This window comes from Euprymna scolopes, chromosome 42 (assembly GCF_053919585.1).
Source record: "Euprymna scolopes isolate OS-2025 chromosome 42, ASM5391958v1, whole genome shotgun sequence".
In the NCBI taxonomy this organism is placed as follows: Eukaryota; Metazoa; Mollusca; class Cephalopoda; order Sepiida; family Sepiolidae; genus Euprymna; species Euprymna scolopes.
Window position 1 is genome coordinate 6493383 of NC_136523.1, and position 6823 is coordinate 6500205.

The 6823-nt window shown below is 35.8% G+C and overlaps 1 pseudogene; it reads left to right on the forward strand.

Annotated features, from left to right (window-relative positions):
• Nucleotides 1-6463: 6463 nt before the first annotated feature.
• LOC145267237 (5S ribosomal RNA) lies at nucleotides 6464-6581 on the forward strand (annotated as a pseudogene).
• Nucleotides 6582-6823: the final 242 nt, after the last annotated feature.

The following is a 6823-nucleotide window of genomic DNA, read 5'->3' on the forward strand; positions in this document are numbered from 1 at the left end:
ACAAATGCACGGGCTACGACTTCTGTTGAAATGTCGTGCAAAGAAATTGCTGCTGGCCAACGTGTAAAATGGTCTACCATAGTGAGCATATAGCAATGACCAGGGGTAGGCGGCAGTGGATCTACAATATCCAGGTGGGCGTATAACAAACGAGCGTCAGGTACAGAGAAGTTGCCTGGAGTGGATTTGGTATGGCGACGTACTTTTGTAGTCCGGCAAGAAATACATGCCTGAGTCCATTTGCGTATGTCGACGTTCATACTGGGCCAGAAAAAGCGAGCTGCAATGAGCTTGACTGTTGCGCACTTACCGGGGTGTGTTGGGTTGTGGAAATGTCGAAAATGCGCTTCCGACATGATGGCGGCAGGTAAGGTCGTGGATGTGCAACAGATCTATGAGCTTGACTGATAATGGGATTGGTACCTTTTCTAGTGGAATTGTCGAAGTCGACACAAAGTCTGTGAGTGACGTATCACGTTCTTTCTCGGTTGCGATGTAGTCGAGGGGCTCCTCGAGACTGCTGAGATCACAAAAACACGAGAGTATATCTGCCACAATATTCGTTCTACAAGGTAAATACTATATATCAGCAGAATATTGTGTGACGTAGTCCATCTGTCGTAATTAACGGGTGCATGTTTCCCAGAAATGGATGACGTAAGAGCAGCAACCAGTGGTTTGTGGTCGGTGAATATCGTGAATTGTCTCCCTTCAAACATGCTAAGTACATGGCGAGCAGTTCTCGACCAAAAAACGCTGTACTTTTGCTGGGTCATACTTAGCTTGGCGGAAAAGTGCTTTAGTTACTTCTTTAACGCATTTAGTGTAATTTAGGCATTTAGGTTCTCTATAATTTGAACCCTTACTAAGTAGTTTTCTTAATTTAGGATTATTTACTATATTTAAATCTCCTGTAATTACATGTTTTATAATATATATATAAAGCTTAGAGCGTTAGAGGAAAAGAGCAAGCTCAATTCTATGAGAGGAGACTTATCTAGACATTATGAAGCTCAACAAGTATCAATGGAGCCTATGTATTAGTGGGTATAGATTGGTTCATTTATTCAATAAGGGAATACACTCGATTAGTTGGAAGATAGAAGGGACTCATTGTGCCAAGGCATTTCGAAGCCTAATGCTTCTCATCAGAAGAGTAGAGAAGATGCTAGGTAACTTAGTGGGGATGCGGCGTCTAGCGTTGGATTCATTAGGAACGAAATAGATCAAAACAAATTAAAATTATAGATGATGTGGGGGGGTCGAATTCTAAATAAAGGAGGAGCGCATTATATATAGTGTAGTGCAGAAAGGTGTATAGAGTTTTTATCATAGTCTTAAGTGTATTTAGTATATGTTTTGGGGTTAAAGCTGGAACTTAACTAGATGTCTGGTGGTTCTAATTTAACGGCGTGTAAGGTGTCTATTATCTATGGAGGGGCATTTTTTTATATATGCAAGCGAGATGCCATCACTATGAATTAGTGTATACTTTTGGGAGGGATATTATGGTGGTGATTTAAGGCGAAAGGGGTGGGTCGGGGTGGGTAGTTATAAGGCTATAATACTGGCAGATGACGTCATGACCTGATTTACTTTTAATAGTTGAAAAACTAAACAAATTTCATGTACGTGGTGTTAGGTCAGTTGATTAGCGCGTTGGATCATTATCTAAACGTTTTGGGTTCGAATCGTGGTGTGAGATGTCTTTTTTTTTCGATTTTTTAAATTTAAATATTGAACCAGTGTTATTTAAGCTATTTTCACGTAACGTTCGTTTTTCTGTTTTTGTTTGTTTGTTTGTTTGTTTGTTTGTTTTTACTTCGCTTATCCACCCCCGATCACACACCTAAAAACATCCGGGTACCCACCGATTTTTTAAACTTTTAATATCGAAACAGGCTTATTTAAGTCATTTTTCCCGTGTTCGTTTCTGTTTTCATCGTTCGTTTGCCTTAAGTTAATTTTTTTGTGTTTTTTTCGATGTTTTGATTACCCCTCACCCCGCTTAAGTTTTAACGTTGTTTTCTTTTTTTTACGTCGTCGTAACGCTCGACAACTTCCGGGCGCGCACCTGTCAATTCGGTTCTTACTTAAATAAATTCAAACATCTTCAGTAACTCATTCTGGCTGGCCGATTTTATTTTCAAACTTCGCCTCAGAGCTTCGGGTTCGATCCTACACTCTGTTGTATATTGGTTTATATTGGAGGAGATGATATATTAAAACGTGTCATGTGTTGTCTAGTGGATGTAAGATATTATTCTTTTAACAGACAGATAATAAACGTATAAATCGTATGTATGTTGTTAGGGGACATGATATTGACGTGTCAATTGAGTCATGTTGTATCAGACTTATCACACGGGATATTTTTACAGTTCATATATAAGAATAATAATATATGCTTCATAACTTTTTTCTTGAGAGTTCTTCTGTATCTTCCCCCTACTCCGTGACAACCATGAAGCGATCAGCACCATATAATTGAGACAACTGTTCTTCTTTGTGAAAACCATAAAACAATTCTTTATATTTTTATAATATAGATTTATTAAAGTTTTCTCAATTGGTTTTCACAGGATCTGCAGTTTCTACATTTTCTTTTTGATTTAACCCCACACACAACTACAAACACCCGGGCAACGCCGGGCAACGCCGGGCAACGCCGGGCAACGCCGGGCAACCCCGGTTTTCTTTTTTTACTTCGCTTAAAACAAACAAACCTGGTCATTGACGTCGTCGTAGTCGTCGTCGTCGTCGTCGTCGTCGTCGTAACGCTCGACGACTTCCGGGCGCGCACCTGTCAATTTGGTTCTTACTTAAATAAATTCAAACATCTTTCAGTAACTCATTCTGGCTGGCCGATTTTATTTTCAAACTTCGCCTCAGGGCTTCGGGTTCGACCCTACCAACTCCCCCCCCCCTCCCGGGTTCTTTTTTATTTAACACCACACACACCTACAAACACCCGGGCAGCGCCGGGTACCCCGGCTAGTGTATATATAAAGTACAATTGTTGAATGTTATTCTTTTGATTATATTCGTTTGGGGGGGGGCACAATTAAAAATAAAGATTAAAACGGAATGTAATTTAAGTTTCCGTTCCATTTTTATAACAACCGTACCAATAAGGGGAATTGATTTACTAGGATTTGTATTAGAAGCTGTACACTTATTAAATTTATTTAATTGCTGAATTTTTTTTCATTTTGGTTAAATTTGTTAGCGTGCAATCGCTGATAGCCCACTCAAAAACTTGAACACAAGACGAAATTAAAAAGAATGGTACTCATGCAGAATCTGACTCGCCACCCCCTGATTCCAATTATGGTTAGGGTTCGATCGGCAATCACCGGATTCAACCGAGCGTTGTTCAAATGTTGAAACACTAAATCAACATTTTATTTATTTATTTTTTTTTTGCATAATTGATTAATTAATTAATGATGGGAGTACTTTTTCTGTTTATTTTTTAATATCTGTTGACAAAAAAATAATTTGTACATTCTCTTGAAAAAAAAATCAAAATTTTCCCTACGTTCACCTAATTATTTACAGTGCTCATATAAAGCATTCATTTTTTTTTTATATAATAAAAATTCCGTTTTCAAAAAGAAACGTTTACTGCCAAATTTCTTTAAAATAAAAAGTGCTTGTTTTCCTGAAAAAAAAACCTCTCCCGTGGAAATAACGATAAAACAAAGAGAGGCTCGCAACGTCTCTTCTGTCGAAAAAAGGTTGCAAGCAAGAGAAAAGGGCATCCCCCCACTAATTACGAAGTCTATTTTGTACTTTGTCAAAGCAGGATAAGCTGCTTCTAGCAGCTCCTGACAAATGTGGACACAGTGCTCCATCCCTGGACGTAATTGGCTTTTATATAGATAGTTCTTCTTCTTCTTCTTCTTCTTCTTCTTCTTCGCCCATTTTTCTCCTGACCCCCCCACCCGTTAATAAAGTATGTTTCTTTTTTGTCTCCTTTTTTTGTTTCTTTTTTATTTATTTTTCGTTTCTTGTTTGTTTTTCTTGTTTCTATGTCTATTTCATGCCTTTGCTTAACACCATTTTCCGCCCCTTTTGAAGAAAAAAAAATGTACTGTTCATAACTTTATGTGCATATGTATATATATATATATTAAATATTTGACTCATATCAAAGTAACCTACATCTAAAATTTCAAGTGTTAAGACCCAAAATTGGCGAACGAGTTTGGTATAGTCTGCAACGGTCAACTCTTACAACTCTTGACAGCCAAATTCTCGCCCAAAGACTGATTAAAAAGCTTGATGCATGTCTGAATACACTCTTTGTAAAATTTCAAATATTTGGACACAAAATTGGATTAATAGTGCGCTAGAGACCGCAAAGGTCAAATCTTTTGAAGTTTGACCCATTGGCAGCCAAAGTTTCGGTTAAAAACCGATGAAAATATCTTATATATATGTATATATATACATATATATATATATATATATATATACATATATATATATATACTTAATTTTCTCACATAAAATTAATATACGAAAGTAAACTTTAAGTATTTATGTGTAAACTTGAAGTATTTACTTCAAAAGTGCTCAATACGTAGGTATGCTAGTTAGTAAGTTATAAAATGTATATGGTGATTAAACTACACTGAATATTCCGCGTTTCATCCAGTCTAGGATTCTTCAAGCTTATGCGCATAAGCCTGAAGAATCCTAGAGTGGATGAAACGCGGAATATTCAGTGTAGCTTAATCGCCATATACATTTTATAACTTACTATATATATATGTGTGTGTGTATATATATATGTGTGTGTGTGTGTGTGGGTGTGTATATATATATATATATATATATATATATATATATATATATATACCGAATTTAGATTTTGGGGATTAAATATTCGTCGAGTATATAGGTTGAAAAATGTCCTCACGCACGCACACATTCTCACTATTATAGATATAGATAGATAGATAGATAGATACATACATACATACATACATACAGACATATATACATACATATATATGCGTGTGTTTGTGCGTGTTTTTTTGTTTTTTGTTTTGTTTTTGTGTATCCGTCCGTGTGGCTGTGCGTGTACGTGTCTCTGTTATGTTAATGTTTGTGTCTCTTCACTGAACGTGTTATTGATGTGACGGACAATAAAAGTTTATTCTAATTTATAACCAAAATTCGCTAATTTTTCCTGTCAACCTGCCGAGCGATAATTAGTCCTCATAATAATTAATTTAAGAGCGAGATTTTCCGTCATTGAAGCGCCAAAGCGTCGGCCATTGAGAACTGCTCATGAAAAGTTCAAATATAAATCTTAATCATTTGGCCAATTTGTTCGATAGGAAAACTACCTCATATATCTAAGGTTGATAATTTAAGCTCGATCTTATATATATATATATATATATATATATATATATATATATATATAGTCATCCACATACAGTACTGTTTCGCTGTTTCACAGCTCATCAGTGCGGCTAGACAGGCAACTACCTCAAGCCAGGATTGAAACCCGACCGTTTATACGGCAGTCAAGGCTTCTAACCATTACGCTATTGGCGGCTGCTTGAACGAGTAGTGAGTTTAACGATGTTTTGATATCGTCCGAAATACCTCCGCTCGATTTGTTTACACAAAGAGCGTCGCTTATATGCTAATGGTAATTCGTTTTTCACTTCTCAATATGCTCAACTCAAGGTGAGGAGCACTATAGTCATCCACATACAGTACTGTTTCGCTGTTTCACAGCTCATCAGTGCGGCTAGACAGGCAACTACCTCAAGCCAGGATTGAAACCCGACCGTTTATACGGCAGTCAAGGCTTCTAACCATTACGCTATTGGCGGCTGCTTGAACGAGTAGTGAGTTTAACGATGTTTTGATATCGTCCGAAATACCTCCGCTCGATTTGTTTACACAAAGAGCGTCGCTTATATGCTAATGGTAATTCGTTTTTCACTTCTCAATATGCTCAACTCAAGGTGAGGAGCACTATAGTCATCCACATACAGTACTGTTTCGCTGTTTCACAGCTCATCAGTGCGGCTAGACAGGCAACTACCTCAAGCCAGGATTGAAACCCGACCGTTTATACGGCAGTCAAGGCTTCTAACCATTACGCTATTGGCGGCTGCTTGAACGAGTAGTGAGTTTATATATATATATATATATATATATATATATATATATATATATATATATATATATATATATATATATATATATATATATATATATATATATATATATATATATATATATATATATATATATATATATATATATATATATATATATATATATATATATATATATATATATATATATATATATATATATATATATATATATATATATATATATATATATATATATATATATATATATATATATATATATATATATATATATATATATATATATATATATATATATATATATATATATATATATATATAGCATAATCGCGTTGATACACCGGTTCTCGTTCAGATCACTGAAGTTAAGCAACGTTGAGCCTGGATAGTATCAGATGGGTGACCATTTGGGCATTCTAGGCGCTGTATATGCTCTCCGCTTATCTCGGCATTTGTTTCCAGTCGTCCTGTACTTCACTTACCACTGGTATTTACAATGTCGTCTTAGGAGAGGTGTGGTTGGAGATTGCGCAACTCCTGCCACAAAAATTTCACGCGCAAGTAACCCTTCATGGGTATCCATACTCTGTCCAAGACTGAAGGAGCCTGCTTATATATATATATATATATATATGTATATATATATATATATATATATATATATATATTAAGCA